Genomic DNA, 17,121 nt, shown 5'->3' on the forward strand with positions numbered 1-17,121 from the left:
GCGCCCTGTTCATTGAGAAACAACATGCACTCGCTAGAAGTCTAGAGACGTATTTATGATTGGAAACGAAAACAGAGGCAGCTGATGTTTATGAAATTATAATTTCTTCCTAAATGAGCGTTATGGTAACTTAAGGCTCATTCACAATGAAAATTAAACATAACGTAAGCGTTAACTTAAAAATGTTAACGTTACGGTAAAATCAAGAACATTCAAGATGGGAACATAAACATAACAGCAAACATACTTGGTAACCATGGAAACATAACAACAACGTCATTTCCTCATATTCTGTCTTATATTTCAGCGCTCCACGGTTGTGTTCTGTTTGCAAATCACGTAAACATAGGCATGAAAGTTTTGAGTTTGCAAACTTTCATGTTAACGTCTAACGGCAATGTTTATGTGAATCATTGTGAATGATCCCATTTGGTAACCTGGCCGCAAACTTCTGTGTTTATGTTACGGTTATGTTTAATTTTCATTGTGAATGGGTCTTTACAAAGCACCCTAAATGACACATCAATGTTTATGTGTGTTAGTTACAGTACAATAATTGTTTAGTGGTGACAGCTCTTATTGCTTGTGGTGAGAGAGCAGACTGCAGTTCCATAGATAGGCAATTCCGAAAAACAGTTGCCAGCTGTCATATGTAAGCAACGGCTCTGAACATTCGGGTGATGATTAATTTGGAATGGGAATTTTGTCGAAAATTATTTGATGAAAACTTAATTTTTATGTGAAAAAAAATTAATATATATGCTCAGGTGACTTTGTCCGAAACTTAAAACACAATTAAGCTTATGAGTTGCTATTACAATGCAAATAAAATAATTATTTACTTAAGAATCCTAGCTCTAATGATGACAATTATTATTATTATTATTATTATTATTATTATTATTATTATTATTATTATTCCTATTATATTCACGGCCCTTCATTAACTGCTTTTTGGTCTCCCGAAGAGTCACAGCCCGCAGTTCGAAATGACTGTACCAGGTTATTTAGCGTCGGTGATAGCGAGATGGTGTTTAATAATTCAATAATAATTTATTTATTTAATCTGGCAGAGCTAAGACCAGTAGGCCTTCTCTTCCGCCCAGCCAGACTCTAATAGAGAGACGAGACCGAGTATTCGCCATAGATTACCTGACATTTGCCTTACGGTTGGTATAAACCTCGGAAAAAATCCCAATCACGTAATCAGCCCAAGCGGGAATCGAACCCACTCCCAAGCGCAGCTCCGGATCAGCAACGTCCTACTGCCTGATCTAACCGGTGCCATGATGATGATGATGATGATGATGATGATGGTGATGATGAAGAAGAAGAATGTATGTATTTATTTACACTGCAAGTGGCAAGCACCCGGTGGCAATACAATACACAATATAAACAATACACAATAAAATTACAATACACGGTACAATTATACAATACGCAATATATACACAATACAATAAGAATACGCAATACAATTTAACACAATAATTACATATGTATAGGCCCTACATACTGTAAGTTTCAATAGTCTTTCACTTTACTCTCATCTCACTCACTGTAGTGGCATTATGACGCATTTCACTGACACTATAGAACACATTTCATTGACGCTATAAATTATCACTGATCGGAACTATTCACTGCACTGAAAAACCATAACTTCACTGACTCACCTCGCTTCACTGATATAACAGTTCAAATAAGACAGATAATTGTATAAGACAGATAATTTTTTTTATAATAAAGTGAAGTGCCCTCCATGCTTTACCCGTAACATTGTCAACATGCTCTCCCCAAGAAAGTTTGGAGTTTAAATACACTCCTAGGTATTTACAACATTGTTCTTGCGGAATTACAACACCACTGAATTCGTAATGAAGACTAGGTTCCTCTCGGGTTTTACAAAATGTTATAGATTTACTTTTAGACCATTTATTTTCATCCTATGTATTAACGCCCAGTTATAAATTTTATTCAAGTATGTTTTAATAGCAGAAGAAGAAGAAGAAGAAGAAGAAGAAGAAGAAGAAGGCTATCATTAAGTTTTAAAAGATTTCTTCTCTGTTTCTTGGATTACGTTCCTGGGGATGAGAAAGGAACAGCTTGGGCTTACAGCAGGTAACAGCTGGAGGGCAAGAATTAAGATTCCGGGCCAGCTCTCAGTGTGCGACATCATCAAAATGTTAGACGCAAGTTAATTGGATGAAGATGCGTCAAGGGAGAGTGTGTGACGTCAGAAGAGTGTGCGTGGATACGTTCATCGTGCTCCCAGACGCACGCACACAATCCCAGTCCACTCTGCCAACGATCCATAAAGGAGACACGCCCGTCGCGGCATGATAGAAGATGATGGGATTATCAGTCTTTACCACTTCTCAAAACACGTCACGAAGAAGAGAAAGGCGTCAGATCGGATGGCCTTCCACACGACCATGAAGCAAACTTATAAAATATTTGTGTGAGTTATACCTGGTGTATCTGTGGGTTAAGTGCTAGCGCGATGGTCTGGTTCGATTCCTGGCAGGTCATGATGATATTACGGATTTATTAATTTGTCCTACAGAATAATCTCTGTAATGTTGACAATATTTGAGGAGAAAAATTCGCACCGGCGCCGGGGATCGAACCCGGGTCCTTGGTTCTACGTACCAAGCGCTCTGACCACTGAGCTACGCCGAATTCAATCCACAGCACCAGACCGAATCATCCCCCTTCAGTATTTCCCTTTGTGGCCTGACTCCAAGTTAGGCATATATGTTGACGTATATGTCTAGTGTCAACTGCCATTATACTAGGAGCGCACTCAGTTGAGTGACTTATTTGCCCGGGATTCCGCAGTTATGATGCATTGCTCCTCAAATATTAATTGTCAACATTACAGAGATTATTCTGTAGCACAAATTAATAAATCCGTAATATTCTCATAGCTAGCAGTGCATCATAACTGCGGAATCCCGGCCAAATAAGTCACTCAATTGAGTGCGCTCCTAGTATAATGGCAGTTGACACTAGACATATACGTCAACATATATACCTAACTTGGAGTCAGGCCACAAAGGGAAACGCTGAAGAAGGAAGATTCGACCGGGTGCTGTGGATTGAATTCGTCGTAGCTCAGTGGTCAGAGCGTTTGGTACGTAGAACCAAGGACCCGGGTTCGATCCCGGGCGCCGGAGCGAATTTTTCTCCTCAAATATTAACAGGTCATGATGGACAAAGCAGACGTTGCAGAAGGCTTTACTCGGGGTACTCCCGTTTTACCCTACCATTCCTCCAATACTCTCCACTTCATCTACATTTCCCTTCTTTCATCATTTCACCATTTCGGGCTTGACAGTCAGCTGCGAGCCGCCACTGAATTTGCACCCCGTGATTAATTGCTGGTGGTAGTGTTATGTACCCTGGGCTCGTGGGACCGCGGTGATGCGAGTAAGTGTAAATTCGGTTAAGTGAGATATGGTCCACTGTGCAATAAGTCCTCTCTACGAAAATGTCCAACGTTTAGAAATGTCCACATAGAAAATTCGTCCATACCATAAAAATGTCCTTAAACCAGTGTTGACCTATGCATCAGAGACGTGGCCTCTTAGCGAAAGGGATAAATTTAGATTGGCCGCATTCGAAAGGAAGATATTGCGAAGGATTTTTGGACCTGTAAAGGATGGTGAAACTTGGAGAATAAGATATAACAACGAATTATACCAGCTTTATGAGTCTCCCGATATAATAACAACCATTAAGATTGCTCGTCTGAGATGGGCAGGGCATGTTAAGAGAATGGATGAATGTGAAATACCTAGGAAGGTGATGGAACATGGGATTGCTGGAGGAAGAAGAGTTGGAAGGCCAAAGCTACGATGGATAGACTGTGTTATGGATGACATTAAGAGGCTTGGAGTGAAGAACTGGTGGACGGTGGCTAAAGATCGAGACCGATGGAGAAGAATTCTTAAGGAAGCCGAGGCCCGATCCGGGCTGTAGCGCTATGGATGATGATGATAAAAATGTCCTTACCTGAAAAGGTCCACTGTCAGCAAGTCCTCTCCTTAAAAATGACCTACTTTTTAAAATGTCCACATAAATTCGTCCATTTCCCTAAAATGTCCAACAAGGAAAACTGCAAGGAAAGTGCCGAGGAATTTATTGTCATTTCAATTACGTTATACATATTACATGTGTAATACAGAAGATACATCTATTGTTCATCTTGAGGGTCACTATATAATTTCAAATCGTATGACATCGCTCTAAGATACGGAAACATTTCATTCCTATCTTTGTAATCTTGGTAATTACCGACAATGTTGAAAATTCTGGTTTAATTATTTCGTTTATTTACTAGTTCCCTAATATCTGTATGCCCACCAAGGACCTGGGTTACTAAATGTTCTGTTTCCGATTGTTGTTGTTGCAAATGGCTAATGAATCGCCAAATGTTCACGTGATGTGTCTCTACAAGTCGTTGAAATTGGGAGTGGAATTCTTCAACCACATTTTTCGTACGCTGTCTCCCATTAATTACTAATTCATAGACTTTCCTTGTTTCAGGAGAAAATCTAGGGGGAACTGCTCACCTTTGCTCTCTTGCCGGATGACCAGTAATATATGTAGGCCCTAATTATTATTACAGTTAGTAACTCATTTCTGTTGAACAGCTTTGTATGTTGGACCTTTTTGTATGGATCTTTCGTAGGATGGACTTTTCCGTATAATGTGCTTTAATATGGTGGACCACATAGATATTGGGCTTTTTCATTCCATTGATGAATTATATGTAGGACTTCAAATGTTGGACTATTTAGTTTGTGGACATTTTGTTATGAACCTTATAACCTGGAAGCGTAAATTCCCCTAAGTTACCACAAAAAGAACTAAATTCCCCTAGAATTACTCTAAGCGCTCTACCTACCAATGGTAAATAGAGGACGTAGCTGCAATAAGGGTCCACACTCCAAAATGCTGTTCCGAGATGTACAGGGTGTCAAAAAAAGTATCCAATACTTTAGGACATGATAGTATGCATCAAAAGAAGAAAATAATGTCTAATAAACATGGGTCCTACAACAGATACTTTCTGAGATCTGAATACTTGTTCATAGGAGGTGCTCAATGTGACGTCCATTTATGGCAGTGCATTTTTCTGCCTTACAATACAGCAAGCGATCAATCTAGAGCCTCCACCAGCCACTGAACGAATATTGTACATTTTTTTTAAATAATTGTGAGGGAAAAATTGTTCCGGGGCCGGGTATCGAACCTGGGACCTTTGGTTAAACGTACCAACGCTCTACTAGCTGAGCTACCCGGGAACTCTACCCGACACCGATCCAACTTTTCCCTCTATATCCACAGACCTCAAAGTGGGCTGACAACCGTCAAGCAACCAACATTGAGTGCAAACTAACTCTGTGTGACTTAAATCGTGGTTTCCTGTTAACGAACAATGACGTGCATTATGCAAATCAAACTTTCAGGTATAACTCCCTGTTAACTTTACAGGGAGTTATACCTGAAAGCTTGATTTGCAGAATATTGTACACTTTTATTACTGCCAATGTGGCGCTATAAACCAATTTTCAATACTTTTATCACAACCACAACACATTTCAATTCTTATTGTACCGTATATAGAATTATTACTACATTTAACACATTTAGTATATCACGAAACATGTAAAATGTAATTATTATGAAAGTCGCCATTGTTTCTTCGAATTAGTAGTATTAGTACGATCCACTAGATGGAAACCGACACGATTGGCAGAGCCGACAATACATGAAAACGAAATGATACTAAATGTGAGGAATGTTAATACAGGTGTGTAGTATTATGTGACAGGCTAGGTTAGGTTTGATTAGGTGTGTTTTATATGACAGGTTACGTTAGGTTTGATTAGGTGTGAAGTATTATGAGAAAGGTCAGGTTTGGTTTGATTAGGTGTGTAGTATTATTACTATGTTGGCAACACTGAAACCCACTGTTACATTAAAGAAATATGGCGATATTCTTCGTTCACGCACGACGATTTTCTTGTACAGAGACATCATTTTATTTTTACTTCAATTTTTATTGTACCTGAGTTTTTGAATGTACTTCACTCCCACCCCTTCTACTAATGAAGTTCCAACTGTCCTCCATACAGAACCAAGGCCGCATGTAGTAAACAGCACTGAGTTAGTGAGTATAGCATGTTCCAGAAATATGTTCGCGTTTTCCAGTGACGAAAGAGCTTTCAATATTGAATCATATTTTCGCACAGGTACTGTCCGTTTACCTACGTCCCATCCCGATTTCCCCCACCTGCTTCTGCTCCCCCCTCTGTAAAACCTGGGCTGTCTTAGCTCTTTTCTGAAAGCATTAATTTCTGTTAGGAATTGGACGTTTACGTAATATTATACAACTGTTTAAAATAACTTAAATAAAAGGACCTCGTTAAGTAATTAACTGTCACGTGATTTCCCTCCTTTCTACGATCCTGCGGCATAACCACTTGGACGGACAGTAGATAGCATGTCTGAGTAATTTTATCTGTGCGGGTCGGGCAGAAGTGAAGATTGAATTTACAGTACGTAAGGTACTCTTTTATAGAGTAGGTACAGAATTATTTCAACATGAGTTACTAGTACGAAGGACGAAACTGGTAATTGGAATTAGATGCAATAGTCTATAGTGCGATAATATGCACAAAAGAACTGAAGCCTGTATCGAAATGAACGGCCACCATTTTCAAAAATGTGTTTAAATATTCATATTATGATTATTTTTTAAATTTAATTTCTTTCTCTAAATTGTACGCCAATGTGCTGTAGACAGTATAATATACATTGCATAATGAATACGTTCGTATGGATAACTCAGTTCGTGAGTAAAAACACTTATTCTTAATACAGTACTGTATTTTGATTAAAGAAAAACATAATGAAAATTATCGAACTCAAAATCGCGATATTTGGTATTTTACGTAAATGGATGAACTACTTTTCTTCCCTCCTATACCTAGTAGAATGATTTGTTTGTGTTTCACGCCAGTATCATCGAACTCCAGTCGTGGAAGGGGACAGCAAACTATGTTTCCGGTTCTCTAAAGGTATAGCCAGGTTAGTATTAAAAATGTTAGTAAAAATAAAATGATGTCCCTGTGTAAGTAAGGTACGTATTTAGGCCGGATTGGATGGGCTTACCGCTCTCCTAGTGATCACATCAATTTCTACTAATCAATACTATTATAAATCCGAGGCATTTTCAAGGTGTTTTGTATTTATTTATTAGTGGCTGGGACAGAAGAAAGATTCACCCAGCAGGCTACCAGATAATCATACCGTAGTTGACTGATACGTCGCAAGGAATACTGAAAACAAAAGACTGGTTGCGGATATGAGCGGGGTTCAGCAGAGATGGTGTTGTGAATTTTCGTAATCAGCATGTGTGGGCTGATGAAAATTCCCATGCAGTTGAAGATACAAAGCATCAGCACCGATTCTCTTGGTGATAGATTAATAGGGCCATACATGCTACCACAGAAATTAACTGGGGCTCGTTATCAGGACTTTCTAATTAATGTATTGCCTACCTTGCTGGAGTATGTGCCATGTCGGCAAAGACTACAGATGTGATTCATGCATGATGGCATACCAGCACATTTTTTTCGCAATGAGCGTGAACACCTGACGCTGACATTTCAGGACCGCTGAATTGATTGGGGATGCCCCACACCTTGGCCTGCTCATTCCTCAAATCTAAATCCCCTAGAATTTTGGTTATCAAGAACAACCAGGTCAATTTCAAAGAGTGCGTGATTCCTTATGCCGAAGGGCAGAGGAATGCATTGCCATGAATGGATGTCAGATTGAGCACCTCCTATGAACAAGTGTTCAGATTTCAGAAAGTATGTGTTGTAGGACCCATGTTTCGTAGACATTTTTTTTCTTGTCTTGATGCATACTAGCACCGCCTAAAATATTGGATACTTTTTTCTTAACACACTGTACAGAGTTGAAATTTGTAAAATTGTGCACTAAATGCACTAACCAATGAACATAAAACTGTTGGATAAGAAGTATTGTGTTTTTACATAATATAATATAAATATTAAAAGCATTTTAATCCAATATTATATATTTAAAGAATAATGTATAAAAGTAATGCATGTTATGGGCCCTTTTTCTGGAGAACGTACTTTCAACTCAAATAGTACATTATGCAACGAGCCTATAATGATAGTAATTAAGACGCAAGTATGGTTATTTATGAAACGAGCGCAAGCGAGTTTCATAATATTCATACGAGCGTCTTAATTACCATTATAGGCAAATTTCATACGACTTTTTATGCTCGACCATATTTCTAACTTGAAATTATTCAGATGTATACATTTTATTTGTATCTGACAAGATCGGAAGTGACCTTGTTCTAGGTCGTGAATTGTGAGATGTGCGCAGACGCGAAAGTATTGATTTTTTCCGAGGAACAATAATGTCATTGACCTTGATGTAATCCCGTTAAACTTGATATAACCTTGATTATTGAATTCGACATTGAAAAACGAGATGGCAAATTGAATTTATTTGAATATTATTTACAATTAACGCTAATTATTACGGTAACAGACCATAACCTTCTGCGACAGTATTGGATTTCCAGCCTCCGTGACTTTTCGCTAATTCTCTTTCGATTGCATATCCGAGAATAATCGATACTTGCGGTTTTATAACGGTACAAAGCTGACTTGTCATTGGCTGAACACCTGTAAGCTGAGTTGTCATTGGCTGAACACCTGTACTTTAATGAGTAGGTGTACTTTAATGACATGCATTAAAGGACTGCTACCAGGTGTATAATTACTACATTTCGGCATGGTCGAGCATAAAATAAATATAAGCTGTGTAGTCATATAAAAATGTATTATTATTTATATTTTTATATAAAATACAGCATTATTATTAATAATATCGTACTCGGCAAGATTCTACTGCGAATACTGAATCGACGTTTGTATTCTAAGATGGAAGAACAGCTGGAAGAAGAGCAGTTTGGCTCCAGGAAGGAAAAAAAGGAGATGCAATTGGATTGCTGCGAACAATCAGCGAAAGATATCTAGAGAAGAATAAAGAAGTGTAGGCTAGGTATTTGTGGACATAGAAAAGGCTTTCAACAGAGTGGGCTGGAATAAACTGATGGGGATTCTGAAGAAAATAAATGTGGATTGGAAGAGAGGAGTCTGTTTTGTAACCTTTATATGAAACGAATTAAAGTTAGGATAGGAGAAGAAATATCAAATGGAAGTGAAATAGGGAGAGGAGTACGATAGGGATGTCCTTTATCACCTACCCTTTCGACATCTACTTGGAGGATTTAGTGATGGGAGGGATGATAGTAGGAGGCAGAAACTTTCCTGATGATATGGCGTTGTTAGCAGAAGAGGAGACAAAAGGAATATGCTACTGGAGCTAAATGACAGCTGTAAGCAGTATGGGAAAAAGATACATGAAGAGTTCGCGGGAAAAACGATGAATGTCACATTTCTGTTAAGGATTAGATAATGATCTAATTGAGTCTATAACTGCAAGATGTAGTGCTGTTTCTATAGAAAATAAAGGAAAAGATTACTGTATTTGTGGTGATAATTCTCCTTTTTACCATTTTTCGTAAGAACAACATTAAATTTCGTAGTGATCCATTGAATTACATGACATCAACCTTAACGAAACTGTGACATTCATCGTTTTTCCCGAGAACTCTTCACATGTAAACAAGACGAAGACCATGGTTATCGGAAGAAAAATAAAGAAGGTAAACGTGCGAATTCTAAATGAGGCAGTAGAGCAAGTGGACAGCTTCAAATACTTGGGGTGTACTATAAGCAGTAACATGAGCTGCTGCCAGGAAGTCAAAAGGAGGACAGCAATGGCAAAGGAAGCTTTTAATAAGAAAAGGAGCGTCTTCTGTGGACCTCTGGGAAAAGAACTAAGGAAGAGACTAGTGAAGTGCTGTGGCATTGTATGGGGCAGAAACATGGACAGCACGACGAAGTGAAGAGAAGCGACTAGAAGCATTTCAAATATAGATAATGGAGAAAAATGGAGCACGTGAAATGAACAGGCATAATTAGAAATGAAGCTGTATTGGAAAGTGGGTGAAGAAAAAACGATGCTGAAACTGATCAGGAAGAGAAAAAGGAATTGAAAGGTTCAGAACCATAGTGGCCCAAGCGCCATTTATTAAAACCGTACAAAACTAGGGTTAAAACGAAGTTATCACCATAATTCAATGGAAACATATAGATATAAGTATACACATTAAAACTAAATGATATGTCCGTCTTCATTAAACTACGGCAATCACTTAACTTTAACCCTTGCTTTCTCCGTTTTTAATAAATGGCGCTTGGCCCACTATGACTCTGAACCCTTCAATTGGTTGAGAAGAAACTGCGTAGTATTGATGATGCACTGGAAGAAATGGTGAACGGGGAAAAGTTCGGGGCAGAAGAAGATATCAGATGATAGACGACGTCAGGGACGTCGCTAGGGAGGTGCGAAAGGATGCGCAAGCACCCCATAAAAAATCGGAGCACCCCTTTCCGCACCCCAAAGGGCAATTTATTAACAAAATACTAGGCATAAATTATTTTGAAGAACAAAAACAAACAAACAATTGCTTGGATGTGAAAAAACTGCAGCCCATAGTGTATCGTAATGGATGTGATGAGCAATAATACTGTAATAATAATAATAATAATAATAATAATAATAATAATAATAATAATAGTAATATTAATAAACAGATGTGCAGTATGCGCGCAAGTGCATGAAAGAACATTTTGGATTTTTTATGTACCACATTTTTACAGCTCGCACCCCATTTTTAAATCTCGCACCCCATCCGCACCCCCCTTGCTCTGATCCTGGCGACGTCACTGGACGATGTTAAGATATATGAATCAATGCGGAGACTAAGAGGAGAAAACAGGAAAGATTAGAGAATGCTGGGTTTGCAGTGAAAGACCTGCTCTTGGGCAGAACACTATGAATGGATGAATTTATCTTTCCAATATGACGACCGCCACCTCCTTCTTTTGTAGCCTACTACCGGTAGGCCTACTGTTAAAGCCTTATAAACCTTGATAATTATTTTTCACATCGTATTGATGTCATTTAGCAAGAACATCAACTGAAATATGAGTTATTGCTGTAGTATTTTAACATTAAAATGTTTTTAGGTTCTGTGTTTATGATACATTGCTGGAATAAATTTCGAAGTCCGAGACGATGCTATACTGGAGCTCAACACAAAGAAGTTTACAATTAGCTCGCAGCACAGCGCTTTATAACGGCGATCTGGCAGTGCAAGTAGTACCAACAACTTTGGATAGAGAGCGACGTTTACTAAGCTTTTAGCGAATAGATACTTCATGTTCATGCAAGTGACATCTTACAGGCAGGCACATAAACATGGCAGACTCTCACAGAATGCAAATATTCATTTTTTAATAGATTATTATCTTCTTTAGTGCACAAAAATAGTTACTAACGCAAAAGAAACTACACTCTCTTACATTCAGCAAAGACTACTGTTGTTTAGTCAACTTACTGTCCGGAATCTCATAAGCAGGGTGCGAATTAACAGGGGGGGAATGTGGAGATTTTCCCCCCTGTTGGAAAGTTATCCCCCTCTCATAAATTCATATTAACTTCTACCCCCCCTCACAAAATATAATTGTTTTAATACGAATATACTTTATGAAATATAAAGTAAGCAAAGAAAATAAAATTAATGTATTATCATCACCGGCAAGCTGACAACAATCAATAACTTAGGAATTACACATCTTATCTTAAGCTTGCTCATGGATATAATTATTATTATGATCAAGATGCAAGACAAGCAACTCAGTGCGACCAAGCGTTGAGCCGTATCGAATGAGGATAATAATAATTTTATGTATGGTATTCTCTATCTAGGATTCTATCCCCCCTCATCAGAAACTTTTTATATGAAACTTACCTTCCTGAAGATATCATATGAAATGCAAACTCTAATTATTTTATTTAATCTCCTCTTTAAGTTTAAACATTATACAGAATCACTTTTATTTTTTCTGCATTGTAGTGCAGTATGTTATTCATATTTCTCCAAGTGGCGGCCTGAACACCTGCAGACTTGTACAAGCTGTTACAAAAGAAACATTACAGTGCTTCCATTCCTCAAATAGATATAAAAATTCTTAAACATTCAGAAATTTAAAATAAATATTATAGTCCAGACACATGATCTGAAGACATTAATTCGTCAATTTAAGCACAGAAACTTAATCATAAACAATAGCAAAAAAGATGTTTTGAATTCAATATTTTCTAACGTTAATAGAAAAAAAAAAGAGTTCAGACAAGTTTGGGGGGGGACAGTGATCCCCCATAACTCCGCCTATGTCCTAAACCTAAGCCTAACCTAATTTGCAGACCATGGACGAACACAGGAACATTCCCCTTTAAGAAAAAATTCCTGTGTTCAAACTGGGAATCGAATCCTGGATCTCATGTACTGTAGTCAGAAACTCTGACCACTAGCCCATAAAGCTGGTCCTATTGTTAATATTTCGCCATCAAAATGTGTTGAGTGAAATCCTGCAGAAATATAAAAGCTGACAAATTTTCAGTGAATTCTGTCCCCAGCACATTTGTCGTTATTTAGCATTGAGTAATAAATGTAGATGTGAAGCCATTCTCTCTGTGGATATAGGGTACCAGTGTGAATATTTTATATGCTGCGAATTCAATTGCTTTTAGTAAACATTCTGATTCCGTAAGAGATCGTATTAAGTTCGTTATAATGTGGAATATACAGTAAAACCCCGATAAGACGCTGTTCAAGGGACTGGGTGTAAAATGCGTATTAACCGGGAGTGCGTATTAGGCGGGTATACTAATTTTGACTTGTATACAGTATCTATTAGCAGTTTTCTTTATTTAAATACATGATTCATGAAAGGTAATACAGTATTACTCTATTATGTAATTACTGTACTGTACGTCAAAGACATTTACAATATGTACTGTACTTAATTGTTTCGAAAAAAAAAACATTTATAGTTGTTTGCCGTGTGCGTATTTTTCAAGTCCTCACGTTTACCACACATCAGTTTCTGCAATTACATCCTCCCGACGTCGCAGCTGTAGTGATTGAGTCACGATTTTTTATTATCGTTCTTAATGTCGATGATGGGATTCCTAATGCATCAGGGAATTGTTTCTGAGTAAGAGTACTGTTTTCATCGTACTTTCGTAAGATTTCCAATTTTTCCGACACAGAAAGGGCTTTTCGTTTAACACTCATTGTAATCACATTCACAGACACTTCAATACACTAAAGGACAACAAACTGCCCAGCAAAAATTTCCAGAATTTTATTACGGCCGAGTGAGGAATGCTGTTTGAGAGAGAGGGTTAGCAAGAGGGTGAGGTATTGTAAATGCTCTGATGTTTCTAGTAATGAACACAGTATCTTCACTATTTTTCATCAAAATATTAGAGGATTAAAACAAAAAACTGATGAATTGATCACTTCTTTAGCAACTCAAAAGCATAAACCTCAGATATTATGTATAACTGAACATCATATGAAGCAACAGGAAATACTACAACTGTCTTTACATGGATATGTATTAGGTTCTCATTTCTGTAGACATGTCTTCCAAAAAGGGGGTGCCTGTATTTTTATCAGAGAGGATCTATTATTTAGTAAAATTGATATATCTGATTTTTGCCTTGAACAAGATATTGAAATCTGTGGAATACAAATTGGTTATGAGATATCAAATTTAATTATCTTATGTGTTTATAGGGCGCCAATGGGAGATTATAAGAAATTTACAACTAACTTAGATTCATTATTGAAAAGACTTTATAAACCACATACCGAATTTGTAATCTGTGGTGACATAAACATAGATTATCTATCAGAAAGCTCACGTAAAAGAAAATTAAACTCACTTCTTGAAACTTATAATCTTAGTCACACAGTAAGTTTTCCAACCAGAACACAAGCTGGAAGTAGTACTGCCATTGATAATATATTTATAGATAAAAGTAGATTGAATTCCTATTCAACAGTACCATTAGTCAATGGCCTGTCTGATCACGATGCACAAATTCTAAGTGTTTTCAATATGAGTGAAAAATTCCAAAGTGTTAATCTAAAAATGAAAAAAAGGATTATAAATGCTGAATCTCTTCATCATTTAAATACATGTCTACAAAATGAATCTTGGGAAAATGTATATAGTACCAATACCATTGATATTAATACTAAATTTAATGCATTTTTCACTACATTTACGAATTATTTCAATGAATGTTTTCCAGTCAAGGTGATGAAAAAATGTAAAAGTAAAAACATGTGGATAACTCAGGGAATTAAAATATCATGTGCTAGAAAAAGGAATCTATATTTAATGAGTAGGAATAGTGATGATCCTCATGTTCTTAATTACTACAAGAATTACTGTAAAACTTTGACAAAAGTTATAAAAGATGCAAAGAAAATGTATCTGAATGAAAAAATACAAAATTCAGATAATAAGATTAAAACTATTTGGGATATTATTAAAAATGAAACTAATCGATATTCAAAGAGTGAAAATATTACTTGCATTAAAATCAATGATAGTAAAATAGATAACCCAAAATCAATTGCAAACCATTTTAACGACTTCTATATAAATATTATTCAGAACTTAAACATTCAAGATTGTGCAGAAGATGCTGAACTTGGTTACCTAACTGATGCATTTAACACTGAGTTTTTAGGTCTCAAATTTATTCCCACTACCGCAGCAGAAATCATGCATGTGATAAAACAACTAAAAACAAAATATTCCTCTGGATATGATGAAATTCCAAGTAAAGTTCTGAAAGCTTGTTCTGAAATATTATCCCCTCCGTTAAGCTATCTATGCAATTTGTCAATGCAATGTGGTATTTTTCCAGAAAGATTCAAATATTCAATAGTAAAACCAATATACAAAAAGGGAGATAAATGTACTATTGCTAATTACAGACCCATATCATTATTAACAACATTTTCAAAAGTGTTTGAGAAAGTTATGTATAATAGATTATATCATTACCTGGAGTCCAACAATATATTAGTTTTAGAACAGTTTGGATTTAGAAAACAAAAATCGACAGAGAATGCTGCTTTTAGTTTGGTGGATGAAATACTAAATTCATTAAATTCGAAACTACATGTAGGTGGGATTTTTTGTGACTTGGCTAAAGCATTTGATTGTGTAGACCATAGTATATTAGTAAAAAAATTGAAGTTTTATGGTATTAAAGATGAGATGTTGGGTTGGTTTACATCGTACTTATCAAATAGAAAACAAAAAGTAGAAATAAATGTACCAAATAGTCATAAAGTTACTTATTCAGAATTTAGAAATATTAAACATGGTGTTCCGCAGGGGTCAATTTTAGGTCCATTGTTGTTTCTAGTTTATATTAATGATTTAGCCTTGACCATAAACAATTCATCCCATGTAATTTTATTTGCAGATGATACAAGTGTAATTATTTCAAGCAAACAATACGATCATTTTATAAACACTTCTAATACAGTGCTGAATCTAATGAATGAATGGTTCCATGCAAATAAACTAGCACTTAATGTTGATAAAACCAGTGCAGTCAAATTTAGTACACACAATAGTGCTCAGGTTTCCTACAGTATTCGATTAAATGGAACTCATCTCAAAGAATCTATAAGCACAAAGTTTCTTGGTTTAGAATTGGATAATCACTTGAACTGGAAAACGCATATAGAATGTATTACTCGTAAATTGAGCTCTGCCTGTTATGCATTAAGATCCTTATCTACTATTGGTGATATAAACTTACTTAAAATGTCATACTTTGCATATTTTCACTCTGTAATGAAATATGGATTAATATTCTGGGGTAACTCGTCTGAAGCTAAACACGTTTTTGTTTTACAAAAGAAAGCTATAAGAATAATGGCCGGTGTGCATAAAAGGACCTCATGTAAAAATATTTTCCGAAACTTAGAAATCTTGACTTTGCCTTGTCAATACATTCTTTCCCTAATGATGCTGTATATTAAGAACGAAGATATATTCAGTAATTACTAATCAAGACATTCATCATTTTAATACAAGACATAAATCAGATCTTCATCTACCCTCTGTTAGTCTAAGCTGTTTTAAAAAAGGAGTTCGCTATTCATGTATAACAGTCTTCAATGCACTGCCTAATTATCTTAAAGATTTGAAGAACAACGAGAAAAGGTTCAGAAAAGAATTAACCAAATTTCTACATACTCATACTTTCTACACAATTGATGAATTGTTTATGCTTGTGAATTGAATTATTCTACTTAAATGACATGTACAATTTTATATAGCTCAACTAAAATATGTTTTTATAGTGACTTAATCTGTTTACTATGTATTGTATTTTTTGTTTAGCATAACTGATGAATTGTATGTACTGTAAATTGAATAGTATACTGTATAGGTCAACTGATGAAATGTTTAAGCTTATAAATTGAATTAATCTACTTCATATGAATTGTATAGCTTAACGAAAATAAGTTTGTAAATTGAACTAATTTGATTGTATATGTTTGTATAGTTTGGCTGATGAATTGTATATGTTCTTAAAATGATTACTAGTCTGTGTAGCTCTACTGATGAATTGTATATAGACCTACTGTAAATTGAATGGTAATATGTATAGCTCAACTGATGAATTGTTTATGATTATAAATTGAATTAATCTACTTGATATTAATTGCACAAATTTGTATAGCTTAATGAAAGTATGCTACTTTGTATTGTATATATTTGTATAATTTTGGCCGATGAATTGTATATGCTTTAAATTGAATAGTAATCTATATAGCTCTACTGATAAATTGTTTGTGTTTGTAATTTGAAGTAGTTTGCATGATATGTATTATCAATTTCTGTATATCACAACTGGTTGAATTGTTTATGCCTTAAATTTAATTAAATTATTTTGTATTATAATAAAGCTCAACTTATGAATGATCGTTTGCATTTGTAAATTTAATAATCTGATTGGCTATGTATTGTATAC

Source organism: Periplaneta americana, chromosome 2 (genome assembly GCF_040183065.1).
Source record: "Periplaneta americana isolate PAMFEO1 chromosome 2, P.americana_PAMFEO1_priV1, whole genome shotgun sequence".
In the NCBI taxonomy this organism is placed as follows: Eukaryota; Metazoa; Arthropoda; class Insecta; order Blattodea; family Blattidae; genus Periplaneta; species Periplaneta americana.